The following is an 18732-nucleotide window of genomic DNA, read 5'->3' on the forward strand; positions in this document are numbered from 1 at the left end:
CTTCAGAGTTTGTTCACGAGACTCCTCATGACCCTCCGGCTTGACCGCAACCGCTGAAGATGCCCAACGTTGGGTGCCAATTGAAGAACTGGACTTTAATTAGAATCCGGCGGCGCAGGGGACGCCTGAAATCTTTGAGTTCTCCTGTCCAGGTATACAGAGACACGGAACACTCTCTTCGTGAGAAAGAGTAAACATTTATTTGGCTGCAGCCATGAACAGTAGTCCCAGAAGTACAACACAGTAAGTTCTCGTGAGACCGCTGCTTCAATCCGCAGAGTACATTCTTTTATAGTGGTAGACACACAGAAATCTTAACCAATCAAAAGTGTCCTTTTTGTTTGCCAGAGTACGGCGTAATCATCACATGCTCTTGTTTTTCACTCGTGCAATGTCCCTTGAAACATAGGTAATCATCAATACATTTCATGACTTATACCACCCGCCACAAGGATAGATGAGCCTAACTATAAACATGAGCTACGCCGAGCGCGAACCTCGAAGTCAGGCCTGGGTAATGGCAATACAAAAATGGAGGCAAAACACAAGATGGACGCGGTATTAGGATATTTCATATTTCCTCACACCCTTCGGTTGAGAACCACCACTATTAGCTGTACTAGGGGAACAGTTGCCTTAGGGGCAATGATGGCTGGAGCTGCCTCCTTCTTGGTGCATTCACTGGTCCAGTGAGTATTTACCTTACATACTTTGCACCATGGTTTCTTAGGACCTTTCTTTTTTGCAGGTTGGGAACCCCTACCATTAGAAGCTTTTTGGGGACCTAGAGAAGACTTCTGGTCTTTTGCTTTCTCCCCACCCTTTTGATCTTGCTTCTTCTGATCACCACCTTGGTTCTGTACCTTCTGCTTCACCCTGGTTCTGATCCATTTGTCTGCCTTCTTTCCCAATTCTTGGAGAGAGGTCAGATCAGAGTAAATCAGGTGTTGATGCAATAACTGGTTCTGACAGTTGTTAAGTATTTTTTCCTCTCATGATCAAATTATACAATCCTGTATAGTCATTAACTTTACTGCCCAGTTATCAGCCTTCCAGAGCCTTAGTAGCACAATCTACAAAGTCAGTCCAGTCCTGAGTCTGTGTCTTCTGGGTGTCTCTGGACAGCAACCTATACTGCTCAGTGGTTAAGCCAAACCCATCTATCAGAGCACTCTTCAGGACAGTGAAGTGGTTAGCATCATTATCACTAACTGTGAGGAGCTTGTCTCTCCCTTTATCTGAAAAGGAGAACCATAAGATTGCTGCCCACTGACTCTGGGGTACCTGCTGTACTTTGCGGCCCTCTCCAAAGCAGTTATCCACTTGTCGATGTCATCCCCACTCTGGTAGGGAGGGACAATCTTATTTAGGTTTCTATAGTCATGAGACCTTTCCCTATCTCTAGGTATATTGCTGCCACCAATGGGTTCTAACCCACTTACCTTTTTCTCTCTTTCAAGAGCCAGGGTCTCTTTTGCAAGGGCAATTTCTTGATTCTAAGACTTACTTCCTTCATCCTAGCTTTATGCTCTCTCCTCTGAGGGGAAGTCATCCTCCTTAGAGCAGAGGCATCAGACCCTACTGAGTCATCAGAATGCTCAGAGCCACTGGACAGTGACCTGTGCCTTCTGTGTCTCCTGTTCGGCCTACTTAGAAAGTTAGGAGGGGGCCCACCAAGGCCCCCCCACACCCCAGATAGTCCTGTGTTGCGCAGGATAGGTTAATTAACCTCATCCTGTTCAGCATCCACCTCCTCTTTAGATAGGGCCGGATCTTCCCCAACATTCTCTTCTGTGGATGGATGACCCCCTCTCTACTCCCTTGGTTATCTCTGTCTGATGCATTCTCTGTATCATGGGCCACTAAGATATCTACCAGGTGGTTAAAGGTTGGACTCTCTCCTTGTCTCAATTTTCTGACTGCACACAGGCGTCTAAGCTCATTAAAAGTGAATGAGTCATACTTAGGGGGCACCCTCTGGGTGTCTTCTTGAAGAGGTCTGCTAGGGCCTGCTTCCAAAGACATTTTCTAGTGAGGTGTTGAAGGAACCAAAATATTATACTAAAGGACTATACTCACCAATAGCCCATATACCTTAATCCTGAATAAATAGTCAGTCGGCAATGGAGAAGGTTCAATCGTTTATTCTGCAAATACAAGCCCTGACAGGGGAGCCTCAGTCTGCACGACCCTTGGAGGTGTGCTGAGGAGACTGACGACATACAAACGGTACAAAGCATATATACGTTTCACACACAGTATGATATCACCTTACTAGGAATGATACAACTTGTCAGTGACCCAGCAGGAAGACCCATATAAGGCACAATTGATTGCTAGTAGCTAGGCCTAAGCTATTCCGGGGGTAGGTCAGTAAGGTGCCTCCCTTTCTATCTGTAGCTCGGGGAGTGCAGGAACAGGATCTGCTACAAACTAACGAGTCGAGTAGACGGTCAAGTCTGCCATCATGGTTTCATACAAAGAGCTTAGTCACGTGGTTTCAGGGAAACAAGCCGTGCATGAGGAGAAACGAAACAAGATGGCTCCGGTCATACCAATAGGTTGAGGTGGTACTAAAGTGAATCATTCCTAACTACAATAATACAGAGGTGATAGTGTAATGCTAACGTGCGAATATAAGGTTATATTGTATATATTAGGCCAATCACATGTATTATCGGGTTTATATCCCTTCAGACGGCCCTTTTGGCGTGATATAGCCAATATAACTGGGCTTATTCTACAAACACTCCCTCGTCAATCTGCATGAGGTCCGAGACCTCTTTCTGAACCATCTGCTTATCAACCTGGGCCTATCTGGCGATAGTGAAGATAGTGAAGGCAGACGTTATTCTGGAAGCACAAAAAGTACAGCAAGCTGGGCCACAATGGAGACAAAGGCAACAAGTAAAAATTACGCCAAATGCTCCAGCAAGAATCATAAATATTTTCCAACCCCAGGTAGATAAAAGACCCCAGAACCATCCACTAAGAGACCAGGTACCATTGTCGACATGTACTTCGCTGGCTAACCGATGCAACTTCTGAATTGCGAGGTGTATGGTAGGGGCCGAATCAGGGATGAAAACACAGCAAAAGCTGTCAATCATGCGGCAGTTTCCACCCCTATCTCCTAGGATAACGTCAAGAACCATTCTGTTTTGGAGCAAAACAAGCCAGGTCGCCTGAAGCTCAACAGTAAGATTAGTCATAATCCAAGTAGTGGTCTGAACTACATTTCCACTATTCTGGACAGGCGCCTTATATCTCTACTATTGGAAATCGGTCCCCAGAAAGGGGTGAGACCGTTGCCAAAATCTTAAAACTGTTGCAAGGAGGTGTCGGTCTGATCAGTACTATCAGTATCAAAACTTCTAATATTTTGGTTAGACTCTATCTAACAGGTAGATGGGTCTTATGATAATCAGACGGGGCAATATAGACTGGGGGTAAAGGAATGAGAGACAACACCGCCCTGCCCAACCCAGGGGCAGCCAAGTATAAGCATTTTCACCGCACACAAAGTATACAGTGGGTGGGGTTATCATGGGGGGAGTACTATACGTCTGTAAAGTGTAAGTGTAATTACATCTACTACTTCCTACCTTAACATGACCTTGTCCCAGTATACAAAAGGTGGAAGTACAATTCATAATGGGGATTGTCAAAGCTTTGTCATTTGTGACATTTCGTTACTAAAAGTGTTGAAAATATATTGTAGAGTTAAACTGTTCAAAATCCTGCCTTTCTTCCTGTAACCAGGTAACATTTCTACGTTCAGTATATACATTCATACAAGCATTTGGGTCCAAGGACCCTTCTCCCCCTTTTCCTTCGGCATAAAATCCTTGGTGTTGTTCTATATATTTTAAAATAGCCTCATAGTCCCTTTCAGTATATATCTTAGGTTCAGCTACATAGTGAGAATATATCGGTGACAATAGTTGGAACCAGGCTTCACAGCTAGCTAAGTGGGACAAAGGCAGGGATATGAACAGGTCATGCTGATGCATTACTGACGGGAGTCGCCCACAGACCCAACAATTCGTCTTATTAGTAGCACTATGGGTCTGATGTAACATTTCAATGAAAACATTCTTTGCATATGTTTCTCTGTTTCTAGCCTTGTGTGGAGGTAGGGAATAGAAGAGGCGGTCATTCGGGGCAGGGGTAGTTCCTCACAGTTGTTGTACAGGGTGCTGAAATTCTAAATACACAGATTAAAATTACTGTGATCAGAACAATGAAAGCAACGAATGCCACCTTCTCTCTGGTGGGATATACAGAAAACAATTGCATATTATCAAGATATCGTCGAGGGGCAAGTGGTCATTCATCCTCCATGGCAAATCTGGCAAAAGGAAACATGCTCCCTAAAAGTTCAAAATCTAACTCGGGTCTCTCTAAAAGTCCAAAACTAATCTTAGTATCCACAAAGCAATCACACCACCAGAGGGTTTGACGGGATACAAATTTTAGCACTTATAGATTATACTCACAAATGACGTATATATGACGTAATTTCCAGCAATAAGTCAATCGGCAATGGAGGAGGTTCAATCGTTTATTTTGCAAAAGTACAAGCCCTGACAGGGGAGCCTCAGTCTACACAACCCATCCGTGGTGCGTAAAGGAGACTGTCAGCATACAGTCAACACAAAGCTTTTATACCATTGAAACATGAACAATATCTCCTTCAAAGGGAACAAGACTAATCGTACACTGATACAGGCTATCCTTATATGGCACATTGGGTTACAGTTACAAAGTCTGAGCTATTCCTTAAGATAGGGCAAGAAAGGGTACACGTTAGCTATCTCTGGACATGGAGGTACAGAAACAGTTCTACAGAATTGCACATTTGTGATGGACAGGAACGAATGCAACCTTGGCTTCTCTAACTGCTGAGTCTGGATGAACACACTGTGAATCACGTTCAGGACGAGAGTTCATATAGTCACGTGGGTACATCATGTGATCGTAGACGCTAATGTATGTAAACAAATAGTCGAGTGAGCTACGGGTTTGGCGAACCTAGGTGAATAGGTAGATGAAAGAAGTGTAATGTGCTTACGTGATTTTGTATAAGAGGGTCGATAAACCTACCGAGTGGAGTGTTGGGTATATGAGGCCAACATTATCGTTAATTTAGACTTACATCTCATCAGGTTCTTCTTTCCACCGGGGGATCTTCTCCCTATGTCCGTTAAAGCCTCACAGGCAGGCTCCTATCGTTCATCAAAGAAACACACTCCAGTATTCCAACAGTACAACCCCGGCCCTTAACTCAGTCTTTCTTTCTGAACAGAGCTATTTAACACAATGTTCCAAGCTCTCAACGGGTTCAGTCCAGTGTCTCGCTCAGTACCCCAGTAATTCTTATCCGACTTTCCTCAACTCAAGTCTCTGTCTAACTCCTACCATTGGAAGCTGGGGTGCTGCGCTGTTTTCGGGGCCGCAGGTCGTATTTACAAAGGCCAGGTTGCTCCTGGTCTGAAAACAACTCTGCTGCAAGAGCATTTGATGCACTCAAAACTTGCTTTGCTCTGGAAACGACAATTTCCGCTGATTGAGCTGTCGTACTTTCAACTGCAGGCAATACCTCACTCGGTTGCCCTACTTCTTGGGCATCTGAAAAGGGCACAAGCTTCTGCCTCAGCTCTCCTTCCTGGCGTGGAACTCCTTTTCGGTTCTGTAGATCAAATGGCAGAGGTAGTGGCAGGCGTTTCAGATGTGAGACATGGATCCAGTGCTTTCTTCCAAGCACTTTTACCGCCATTCGGGTTGCCAAGAGTATTTGATAGGGCTCTGACCACCTCAGCTCCAAACTCAATTTCAGTTGATAGTTCTTTACCAGTACCCACTGGCCAGGTTCCAATCGATGTCCAGGACCCTCCGGTAGTGGCTGCAATGTGTCCGATACCTGTTGATGAATAGAACGCAAATCTTTAGTCAAAGCGTACAGGTAATCTGTCATAAACGGGTAATCAATATCTCTAAAGGATCGGGGTTTGGGGACTCCTGTGGTTCTGAAAATCATGGGCCCTGCTATAATATGGTACCGAGGTCCAACACTCGTGTCAGAAAATATCCTCATACCATGACGAATTTGGTATCGGCAGACCGGTAATGATCAGGACCTTACGCCTGTGCTTTTGCGTCACGATTGAGTAACGGGAATACCCCTAAAATCGCACTTCCTGTGTTGAACCCTCGGGTTCCATTTTGTGAGCGGCATCCATCTTGTGGTCGCCCTCATATAGTCAATTGACCCAAGCCGAATTCAAGCTGAAAGGACACGTCCACCTTTCCTGACTCCTCTCTGACCTGGGCGAGCTGCCTTCACTGCCTCCAGCCAAACCTGTTCGGGCAGTCCCCAACCCAATGGCCGAGCAAAATTAACATCAAGGCACAACATGTCATAAACCATTCACCTCATACAAACCACGCTTATCATACACACACCTGTCCCTGGTTCTTCTTTATGGCTAGTTTTACAAGGAGGAGGTGCCCGATTTTATTGGGGTTTCATCGATATCTGATGGTAGTTCTGGGCCTGGCCGGGTAATCTATCACGAACTGGACACACGAAAATGTAGGCTGGCTATCATGACTTTGCTTTTTCTTTGTTGTAAAAATATGTATATGGTTGCATCGTAAAACAAAGAATTCTTGCCTGAAGTATAATATTGTGTATAAAAAGAGAAGGCTGGCTCTGTAAAAACGAGCAGTCTCCTGAGAACCTACATGCTGTTGTACTTCTAGGACGCTTGTTACTTGGTTGCAGCCAATAAAACTCGATCTTTGACATCACCTAGAAGACTCTGTGTTTCTGTGGTCCAGAACAGGAAGAACTCAAGAGGTCTTTGGGTGTTTTCCCCTGGCACCACCGGGTTCCTAAAAACCCGGTACCTCACTCCACACACGTAGGCGGGGCAGCCAAAGATCACCTCGTGAGGAGACAATCCCGTTCTGGTGTGAGGGGTTGTTCTTATAGACAGTAATGCCAAGGGAAGTGCACCAGGCCAATTCAATCCGGTACTCTCACAGATTTTTGCCATTTTCAGTTTCAAAATGGCATTATACTTTTCGACTAGTCCGGCAGACTGGGGGTGCCTGGCGGCGTGGAACTTCTGTTTTATCTGCAGCCCTTCACAAATACTCTTTACTAGCAGAGCATTAAAATGAACCCCGTTGTCGGACCAAATGACGCGGGGCAAACAATATCGGGGCAGATACTCTTTGACCAGGTCTTTGGCAGTAGCAACTACGGTGGCTTCTTTAGTGGGGTAGGCTTCAACCTATTTAGTAAAAACACATACCACCACTAATACATATTTCAGATTATTCACTCTTTCCATCTGGATGTAATCGATCTGTATTACCTCAAAGGGCAAGGACGGTAGGGCAAAATTTCCACTCAATACAGGTTCTCTACCTCCAGGATTGTGGCGTAAACACATATGCTGCAGTTTTGAGGATGTTTGGGTTGTTCCATACTGGATCCAACACGGCGCCAATACCTTTAGCACCTATGTGGGCAGGACCATGGGCCATTGTTACTACGGCATATACTAATGCATTAGGCAATAACCATCGCTGTTTCTCAGTCAAATCTACCCAACAATCATTCTTATCCAGTTTTCCTATCTCCTGTTCCCATCTCTGTACTTCATCTAAGGTTGCTTCCTTCTGTAGCTCCCTCACACTCTCGATGGTGTTGTCAAACAAGGATGTCTCTGCCACCCACCAGGCCGATGTACTGGGGAACATAGGGGTCATTCTAGTCTGGGCTGTTTCTTTCGCCACTGAATCGGCAAAGGAGTTTCCCTTTCCAGTGGAATCAACAACCTTTTTGTGGGCGCTACATTTAATAATGGGCACTTTCTCTGGTAGTGTCAAAGCAAATAATAATCGTTCAATTAAGGGGCCATGCTGAATTTTCTGGCCATGTGTGGTAAAGAAACCTCTCTCTCTCCACAGCCTCCCAAAGTTATGGGCCACGCCAAAGGCATACTGGCTGTCTGTAAAAATGGACACCTTCAACACTTCACTCAATTCTCTTAACAAGGCTATTAGTTCAGCTGCCTGGGCTGAGTGATGAGAAATCCGTGCGGTTTCCACCACAGTCTTTAAAGTGGTGATGGCATACGCAGCTGTCGTAGTGCCATCTGGTAACTTATAACAAGAGCCATCCACATACAACTCCTCTTGGGGGTCAGATAAAGGGGTGTCTGTGAGGTCTACGCGTCCCTTCGTTTATTCTTCTGTTCTAAATATACAGTCATGGACATCGTCCTTTTTATCATTCGAAGGGAGGGGTAGTAACGTGGCTGGATTCAGAGTGGCACATCTTTTAATCGTGATATGAGGTGCAAACAAAGTTAGCTCATAGCCTGTCAATCTAGCACTCGTAAGTTGCTGGGTCTTAGTTCTGTTCAGAAGTATAGCCACAGCATGCGTTACCATGACTGTGAGATCTGTATTCAGGACTATCCCTTCTGATTGTCGGATGGCCACCGCCACTGTAGCAGTGGCCCTCAGGCAACTCGGGAGGGCTCGTGCAACAATATCTAATACTGCTGAAAAGAATGTACAGGGTCTCTGCTTACCACAAAAACCCTGTGTTAACACTGAAAGCGTAAACCGTCCACCTAATGCACGCTAAGTGAAAAAGGCTTTTGGTAGTCCGGGGTACCCAGGACAGGTGCAGAACAAAGAGCAGATTTTAAAGAATCAAAGGCTTCTTGACATTCATCCGTCCAGGGCAGGGGTTCATGCACATCTTTGGTTGTCAAATACAACAAGGGTTTAGAGAGAAGTGAATAGTTAGGGATCCACTGGCGACATTAAGAGGTTATGCCAAGGAAAGCACGAACATCACGTTGAGTACAAGGTACAGACATGTTAGAAATCACAGATATTCGCTCTGGAGTCAACTTCCTCCCCGCTTTCGACAATAAGTGACCAAGGTAGGTCACTTCCTGTCGACAATACTGAAATTTAGACAGGGACACTTTATTACCTTTGTCAGCTAAATGCTTCAATAATTTAACCGTGGCTTCCTGACAGCCTTCCTTGGTGTCGGAGGCTACCAAGATATCATCCACATATTGGATGATAGTGTTCCCTGCCGGCAGAACCAATTCGTAAAGGACCGCTTTCAAAGCTTGGCTATAAATGCTAGGACTTTCTGTATAGCCTTGAGGAGCACGACAAAATCTAAAGCTGCGGCCAGCTAGCGAGAATCCGAAAACATGTCTGCAATCAGGGTGAATTGGAATGCTAAAGAAAGCATTCTTCAGATCGATCACTGAAAAATACTGGGCTGAAGGGGGAATCATCGTCAAAATTGCTGTTATATCAGGTACTACTGGGTATTGCGGGACCACTATCTTATTGACCTCCCGGAGGTCAATTACAAAGCGATATGTGTTTTTATAATCTGGGGCACCATCAGTCGGGGTCTTCTTCAAAATTGGCAAAATCGGGCTGTTACAAACATTAGCGGCTGTTTCCTCCACTACTCCCTTCTCAATAAGGTCACGGATAATGTGCAACAAGGCCTGTTCACCTTCTGGTGAAATTTCATACTGTGGAATGGGGAGCAGCTGGGCATTAGGTTTCAGGGTTGTTGACACAGGGGCTATTCTTAACAGACCAACATCGGTGTCCCCCCTGGCTCACAGTCCCTGAAGGAATCGTAGAAAATTCCGGGGGAAGGCTCTCATTGCTACCAAAATATTGTGCAGCATCAGCGGGTGGCTGTTGCATTGTCAGGTAAACACCATCGGGGGAACAATACATTTGTGCATTCAATTTCTTCAGAATGTCTAAACCCAATAGATTCTCTCCACAATTTGAAGTAAGAAGAAAAGGTGAATCTACATAAATGGGGCCTATAGTAAAAGGCAGGGGTTTAGAAACGGGGCTTACCACAGGTATTCCAGATAATCCCACTGATACGTTATTTTGACCAGACAGAGCAGCCCCCTGGACCAGCGTATGGGCAACGGAACTATTCATTGCCCCAGTATCCACTAGAAATTTTCCTGATGTTCCCAACAGTTCTCCTTGTACATAGGGTCCCTCCTGGTCAACTGGTACTGTAATGTGGCCCCGCTCTGTCCTTGTCTGTCTCATGCATAACTATGTCCATCGTACCCATCATCCCTATTATTCTCATTATAGTACTGTCTAGATTGGGGATTATCAAAGTAATTTCTCAGAGAATCCTCATGTGTCATGTCTTCCCGTCTCATACTATTCCGGTCAATGTTCCCTCGGCCTCTTCCTCGTCCTCTACTAGGACCGCCTTTCCCTTGCAGCATAGGGCAATCTGCCCTCCAGTGCCCCTCCTGTTTGAAGTACGAGCACTGATTTATCCCAATGTTCGGGGGACCTCCTCTACCTCTTCCTGCCATCGCACCCCTCGGGGATGAGCCACGCTCTCCCCGTCCAGTGCCCTGTCCTCTACTAACTTGCTGCAACAGTACCCTCGTCTTCAAATCTTTAGTCTTTTTCTCTGACTTTTCTTTACTTTCATTCTCACGATGTTCATAGTATTGGGCCATACTAAGAATTACCGATGGGGCAGCTGTAGTCCATGTACTCTCGGCTGCTTGGAGGCGGGGCATCACTTCGGGGAGTAAATTGGTGACAAACCTATTTACAAACAGACGGACCCCTCCCTCCGTGGATAGAACCTGTCCACTAAAATCTATAAAGACTTTCTTCAACCTTGTAAAGAAGTCTGACACACTTTCATCCTTTTTCTGCCTACAAGCCATTAATTTGTCCCAATCAACTTTTCTAGGAGGGAGGAGGGTCTGCATATAAGTAATAATCTTAGCCGGTAGTGTCAATACCTCGTCTCTAGGCTTGTCACCACGCTTTCGCTCCTTGTCCCATGTTTTTAGTTGATCACTGTTAGAAGGCGACCTCAGGGGAGACAGGAAGTGTACCTGACCACCCTGGGACCCACCCTCGAAGTATCATAGCCGAGCACTGGCGGGAGACTCCTCAGGGGGAAGAGTCTTGTATCTAGGATCGTACACGCTGCACAAGCAGCACACGACAAAGAGACACCACACTGTAAGTTCTTAAGAACAGATCTTTATCTAATCAGTTTTGTTGGATCTTTATGATCAGCAAGATGGATATGTACAAGTAGAGCACGGGCTCAAAATGTCTCGATAGGGATAGGGGTAGCGGGACAGCCTTTGTGGATCAGGGTCAAAGCAGGTGCGTATCCGGCGCGCAGCTGACAATCCTCGAACCGGGGGATACTATGTGATCTTTGGGGTCCAGCCGGAACGAGAGAGTCTTAGGAGCCGCGAGTGACTGAGCAGGGCTCAAGCACGATGTGTGTGTGTTCTGGCGTGAAGGATTGGCTAGGCCGTGTACTCGGGGGTTGAATGAGGTGCACGGGTCAGGGTGTGTGGCTCGGGGTCAGGGAGGGCCACGCCACGAGGCCGGGTCTAACACACGTCCCCCCCAGCTGAAAGCCGGAGAGAACTACCCATCCTCTTGGGGGTTCTCTTCGCTGAGGCGGAAGAACCAGGAGAGGCTGTCAGCATTGGCGTGGTCAGTACCAGGGCGTTGCTCTACGGTGAAATCCATCCCCTGGAGGGAGATTGACCATCGCAGTAGTTTGGGGTTTTCTCCACGCATCTGCATGACCCACTGCAAGGGGCGATGGTCGGTTTGGACTCTGAAATGGGTGCCTAACAGATAGGGTCGTAATTTCTTGAGTGCCCAGACTACGGCGAACGCCTCGCGTTCGATGGTGCTCCATCTCTGTTCTCTGGGCAACAGGCTTCGGCTGAGGAAGGCTACGGGCTGGTCTAGGCCTTGGTCATTCACTTGTGATAGGACGGCTCCAATGCCATGCTCGGAGGCATCAATTTGTACCACAAACTCTTTGGAGTAGTCGGGGACTTGAAGCACGGGGGCAGTACACATGGCCACTTTCATGGCGTCGAACGCCTCCTGGCAGGCAGGGGTCCACTGCACTTCCTTGGGCTGTTTCTTGGATGTGAGTTCCGTGAGGGGGCCTACGAGGCTACCGTACCCTCGGATAAATCTCCTGTAGTAGCCGGTGAGGCCCAGAAAGGCTCGGACCTCGGTTTGGGTGGTGGGTGGATCCCAGGCTAGGATGGCGTCGATCTTAGGCTGTAGAGGGGCGACCTGCCGGCTTCCGACCTGGTGCCCCAGGTAGACCAGCGAACCTTGCCCAATCTGACACTTGCTGGCTTTCACTGTGAGGCCTGCCTGGCGCAGGGCCATCAACACTCTCCGGAGGTGCCGGAGGTGCTTGCTCCATTCTGAACTGAACACCGCGATATCGTCCAGATATGCGGCGCTGAACTCTTCCAGCCCGGCCAGGACTCTATTTACCAGTCGCTGAAAAGTGGAGAAGGTGGACCTCTCCTTGGCTCCCTCTGAGAGCGCAATTTGCAAGTACCCGCAGGTCAAAACGAATGTGCTGAGGAAATGAGCAGCCCCGAGACGATCAATGAGTTTGTCTGCTCGGGGAATGGGGTGAGCGTCGACTCAGGTGACTTCGTTGAGCCCTCGGTAGTCCACGCAGAATCGGAGTTCTGGGGCAACACCAGGGGCAGCTGCTTTGGGGACCAGCACCACTGGGCTGGCCCAGGGGCTGTCTGAGGGCTCGATCACCCCCAAGGTCAACATCTTCGAGACCTCGGCCTGAATGCAGGACCGGACTCGGTCAGGGACTCAGGAGGCACGGTGCTTCACCGGCAGGCTGTCTCCGGTGTCCGGTGACTTGGGGGACAAGAGAGAACAAGTCGGAGAACTGCCCCAAGAGCAGGCTGCAGTGCTCGCGTTGCTGGGGGGTGCGGGATGGAGAGAGGTTCACTCCTTCCACAGAGCCATCCTTCTCCTTGATACACAGGAGGTCAGGGAGAGGATCTGACTCCTCTTCCGCCCCGTCATCGGTGGCCAACAGTAAACTCAGCCCCGTCCGCACGAAGTGAGGCTTGAGGCGGTTCATGTGAAGGACCCAAAGGTGGTCCCGCGGGGACTGGACGTCCACCAAGTACGTGACTTGACTTTTCCGCTCAATGACTTTGAAGGGCCCTGTCCATTTATACTGGAGGGCGCAAGGTTTCACTGGGGCCATGACCCATACCTGCTGGCCAGGCTGGAACTCGACCAGAGTGGCATTCTGGTCTTACCAGCGCTTCATTTCTTCCTGGCTCGACTCCAGGTTGGCCTCGGCCAGTTCTCGAAACTTCCTAGTCTGGTTTCGGAGGGTCAGAATGTATCGGAACACATCTCGGGGGGGGGGGGTCTCGGGGCGCTGTCTCCCACCCTTCCCTGACCAGGCTGAGGGGCCCCGGACGGATGTCCGTAGAGTAACTCAAACGGGCTGAACCCCAAGGATTTCTGGGGAACCTCCCGGTAGGCGAACAAGAGGCAGAGGAGCAGGATGTCCCACTTACGCCGGAGGGGCTCTTCTAGGCCCGCGATCATCCCCTTCAGAGTCCGGTTAAACCGCTCTACTAGGCCATTTCCTTGGGGATGGTACGGGGTGGTAAACTTATAGGACACTCCACATTGTTGCCACAGGGACGTCATGTACTTGGAGATAAAGTTCATCCCGCGATCGCTCACGACCTCGCGGGGAAAACCTACGTGGGAAAAGATTCCCATCAACGCCCGGCCAACCACGGGGGCTGTGACGGTGCGTAGGGGAATGGCCTCAGGGTATCAGGTGGCATGGTCCACCAGGACGAGGATGAAGCGGTGACCTTGTGAGGTTGGGGGGTCCAGGGGCCCTACGATGTCGATCTCGACCCGCTCAAAAGGGGTACTGACGACAGGGAAGGGTTGGAGGGGAGCCTTGAGCTTTCCTCCACTTTTCCCCCTAGCTTGGCACGTGGGGCAGGACTTGCAGTGGGCTTCTACATCTGTTTTCATTTTGGGCCAGTAAAAGTGAGTCACTAGGCGGCTGTATGTTTTGTCTTGGCCCAAGTGGCCTGCGAGTGGGACATTGTGGGCCAAGTCCAGGAGGAAGTCCCGGAAGCGTAGGGGTACCACCAGCATCCGGGCTGATACTAGCTCCACTGACTTCTGCTCACTGTACAAAAGGTCATTTTCCCAATATAACCGGTGGGTTCCAGATTGGTCGCCCGCGGCTTGGGCCTCTGCTTGCTACCGGGGTCTGACCAGGGAAGGACCGGTAGCTTGCTCCCGGCAGAACTCCTCTCGGGAGGGGGCCCCCTCATGGCGCCACTGGCCCAACTCAGGCAGATCGCCTAACTCTGCGATCTTTGTGGGGTCGGAAGGTAGGGGTTCGTCGCCAGCGACAGATTCTCCTCGTGGGGAGATGTTGGGAACCTCGGCTTGGTCAATCCTGTCCTCGTTGGCAGGTGCGTCCTCGACTTCCCCGAGGGGGGGTAGTCGAGCCGCCATAGATCGGGTGGTGGCGCACACCCACTCGGGGAGACCCATCATCCCCAGGTGGTCTTGCGCTTGACTTGCTTCCATGGGGAACTTTCCAAGTCATTCCCCAGGAGGCAGTCGACAGGCTGGGAGGTCCCTACGGCTACTTTCAACTTACCGACCACTCCTTCCCATTCAAAGGGCACCAGGGCTACCCTACAGAGGCTCTCAGTGTTGTCAGCTGCAATTACAGGGCAAAATATATTGGGGAGGATCTGGTCTTCATGGACTAAGTGGCTGAGGACACCTGTGATGCTCGCCCCGGTGTCACAAAGGGCTTCTACCTGTTGGCCATTAATCGTCACTAGCTGCCTGTACTTCTTGTTGTTTGAGGGCAGGGGGCTCCCAGGGACCATCTCTCTGTCTCCCAAGAATACTAAGGCCATGGCGGCAGGCTCCCGCTCCCACTCCTCGGTCTCCTCAATCTCCTCCCCTAGGGATACGTTGGCTATCTGTCTGGCTGGGGGAGCTGTAGCGGGGATGTGCGGGGCCATGGGGCACTCGGGGTCATTGGCATAATGCCCAGGCTTCTGACAACGGAAACAAGTGATGGTAACCCGGTGCCCCCATCTAACCGGTGGACCGGATACAGCTGGTAGGGGTGCCGGGAAGTTCGGGGGTTGGCTTTTCGGAGGATTGGACTGGGACTCTTTCTGCCCTCCCTGCCCACCCCCCCTCTCTGGCGGGGTGGTCCCTGATCTGGCTTGAGGGTATTCTCCTACGGGGCCCCGGGAGACCCGGGTATTCACCCAGCGATCCGCCTCGACAGCCAGCTTCCTCGGATCCGTGAGCTTGCTGTCAAGCAGATGCTGGCGTACTTCCACAAAGCAGTTTGTGGCCATGTGTTCCCACAACATGAGGTCGGTTAGTTCTTCCAGGGTGGTTACTTTGCTGCCCTTGATCCACCCATCGAATGCATGGCTGAAAAAGTTTACATACTCCACCCACGTGGTGCCAGGGATCTTCGTGCAGTCCCGGAACCGCTGACAGTACAGCTCTGGGGTGAGGCCGTACCTTGTGAGGCGGGCCTCCTTCATGTGGCTGTAGGAGGTCTGCATGGAGGATGGTAGGTCAAGCAGGGTGTCTCTCCCCTCGTTTAGAAATCAGCCCCACAACCCGGCCCCCCAATCTTTCTGCGGGACTCGGTGGGAGGTCATGGCGACCTCGTAGACCTTGAATTATTGTTGAATGTCATCGTTCTTGTAATATTCTTTGACCACATCTTTGGGGATGTGGACCTTCCGCTCTGCCAAGGGGGCGGCCTTGCAGTTCCCCGGGGGTCGGGCTTCTTCGCTCCTTGCCTTGAGCTTGATTTCTTTCAAGCTGCGTTCATGTTCTAGTTGAAGTTTCCTTCCTTCATGCTCCCGTTGAAGTTTCTTCTCCTCTAGTTCACCTTGTACTCGCATTTGTTCGACTGCTAGCTTCTTCTCAGCTAATTTCAACTCACCTTCGATTTTCAGTTTGGCCAGTTCAAGTTCGTGATTACGACTTCTTTCTCTGTCTGCGAGTTCTTCCGGGGGATAGGCCCCCATCTGGTACGAAGCTCCGTGCTTGGTCGCTGCTGCTTTCTCTATGGGGGAGTCCGGCTTCATCGTGTAGTTCCGCCGCTCCTTCTGTGCGGGGGGCTCCGGACTCCACCCAAGCTTTCCGTGCCTTCTGCATATCTTCTTTGGTGTTGAGACCAGAGGTAGCGATTTTTAGTTCTTTGCAGAATTGCTTTAGTTTTTTGTGAGTGTACTCTTCCAGTTGTTCCGCCTGGAACACAGTACCCGCGTCGGTTTCTGTGAGACTCATGGTGGTTTCTTCTGCCGTCTTTGCTAGTAGTGCGTCAGCCGTTTACGGTACGATCTCTAGATTATGGGCTCGAATCCCGTCGCTTGCCACCAATGTTAGAAGGCGACCTCAGGGGAGACAGGAAGTGTACCTGACCACCCTGGGACCCACCCTCGAAGTATCGTAGCCGAGCACTGGTGGGAGACTCCTCAGGGGAAGAGTCTCGTATCTAGGATCGTACACGCTGCACAAGCACCACAGGACAAAGAGACACCACACTGTAGGTTCTTAAAAACAGATCTTTATCTAATCAGTTTCGTAGGATCTTTATGATCAGCAAGATGGATATGTACAAGTAGAGCACAGGCTCAAAGAGTCTCGGTAAGGATAGGGGTAGCGGGACAGTCTTTGTGGATCAGGGTCAATGCAGGTGCGTATCCGGCGCGCAGCTCACAATCCTCGAGCCGGGGGATACGATGCGATCTTTGGGGTCCAGCCGGACCGAGAGAGTCTTAGGAGCTGCGAGTCCCTCAGCAGGGCTCAAACACAATGTCGGAGGTCTTACGATCTTCAGGGGAGCCGCGAGTCACTCAGCAGGGCTCAAGCACGATGTCGGAGGTCTTACGATCTTCAGGGGAGTCGCGAGTCACTCAGCAGGGCTCAGATTTTCCAAGGTTGCAAGGGAGCCGCGAGTCACTCAGCAGGGCTCAGATGGTTCGGCAGAAGTCCTTTTCTACCAGGGGAGCCGCGACCACGTCAGCAGGGCACTCGTCGTTCCAGAATCAAATCTGCCGGATAGTCCCAGAGCACCCCTTGTTATAGGTCAACTCCTCTATGATGTCCAGAGTCTGTCCAGGCAGGGGTCTTAGCACCTGGGGGTCACTTGTTGGGTTTTCCTGCCATGTCGTCCTTTGATCCTTTCAGGACAGGTTCGGGAGGAGTCCCAGACACACAGCAGGTGTGGAGCCGGCCCTCAGGGAGGCCGGAGGGGCGATCGAAACCCATCTCCCAAGGGGAGGTCGGAGGTGCGATAGAAACTGCTCCTCCCTCTCTCACTCAATGGGAGCGCGCTGTCTTCCAGCCGGGTGGCGCCTCTAGGCCTGGGTCGCGCTGGGGCGGCCATCTTAGGTGCACGAAAGTGGGCACACAGGCCTTGTGGTGCTGGGAAGATCGAGGGCACGGACGGGGAAGTCCGGGTCGAGTGTGTGTGTGTTCTGGCGTGAAGGATCAGCTAGGCCGTGTACTCAGGGGTTAAATGAGGTGCACGGGTCAGGGTGTGTGGCTCGGGGTCAGGGAGGGCCACGCCATGAGGCCGGGTCTAAGAATCCCATGTACCTCCCAACTCCGGTGCATGATCGGTGTCATGTATTTGTCTCCAAATATCCACCGGGATCAGAAGACCGAAGAATAGTTCAATGTCAGGTAACGTCATGATAGCAGAATTGGCAGCCTCTGTCAATTCTTTGTAATAAGCAGTGGGGTTCTTACGGGGATCGGGAAGCTGAGCTTTTAAAGTGAGGACTTCACTTCGTTTCCAAGGGGTGTAAACCCATTGTTCCTGAAGTCTCGCGTCCACATGGGCCCTAGTCACATTGCGACCGGGGGCGTGGCTTGGACGCCGATCGGGATGGCGGCGTGAGCTCGCAGCTCCGCGCGGAATCCCGCTAATTCTCCTGTTTTTCGGGACCCTAGGCGACCCGGAGACGACGTTCCTGCCCTCTGAAGTGTAAGGGGACAGCTGGACGTAATCGGAGAGTCGCTGGGGGACTGCTGGCCCCGAGGAGATCGAGGAAAGAGGCGGCCGAGGTGTAGTCCGGGGTGTGAAGAAAATGGCGGCGAGGAGGTCGGACGGTCCCGAACCTCAGCCCTGAGTCCGGCTGTCGCCAAGTAGCGAGGGACCCTGCACCCGGCTGCCCGACGCTCTAGGATTGGCGGCGTGACGCCCTGAGACCGGGGGGCGCTGCCCGATTCACCCAGAAGATCGGGGGCTCTCGTCGGCCGCCGCCCTAAGACTCATCCTCCCCCACACAGGCCCAAGAGGGGTGACGGGACGGAGCTCGTCTGCCTGGCCATTGCTCCTGAGACCGTCGGCGGGGACATAGCACTGCCCGGTGCTTGGAGGCCGGTACGGACCCACGGGCGTGCCGGCAGAACGGGTGACCGGACTTGTGACGCAGTGCCCTAACATGGCGGCGATCGGAGGGCCGATGCCCGGGAGCCGCGAGGGGGACTCGGCGACATCGACCCGGCTGAGTGAGAGTCCCTCCCCGGAGCTTGACCAGGAACAGCGGCTGAACCGGCGCTTGGATGCCATCCTTGAGGCGATCACCTCCACTAAGGAGGCGTTGCACAATGACATTGCCCAAGTGGCCACGGGCCTGGGGCTGCTACGCGCGGATCACGCGAAGCTGGCGGATCGGGTCAAGGATCATGACCAACTGTTGCTGGACCTAAAGCCATCGGTGGTGACCGCGGAGCACAGGATCA

The sequence above is a fragment of the Lissotriton vulgaris genome, chromosome 1_1, assembly GCF_964263255.1.
Source record: "Lissotriton vulgaris chromosome 1_1, aLisVul1.2, whole genome shotgun sequence".
Classification (NCBI taxonomy): domain Eukaryota; kingdom Metazoa; phylum Chordata; class Amphibia; order Caudata; family Salamandridae; genus Lissotriton; species Lissotriton vulgaris.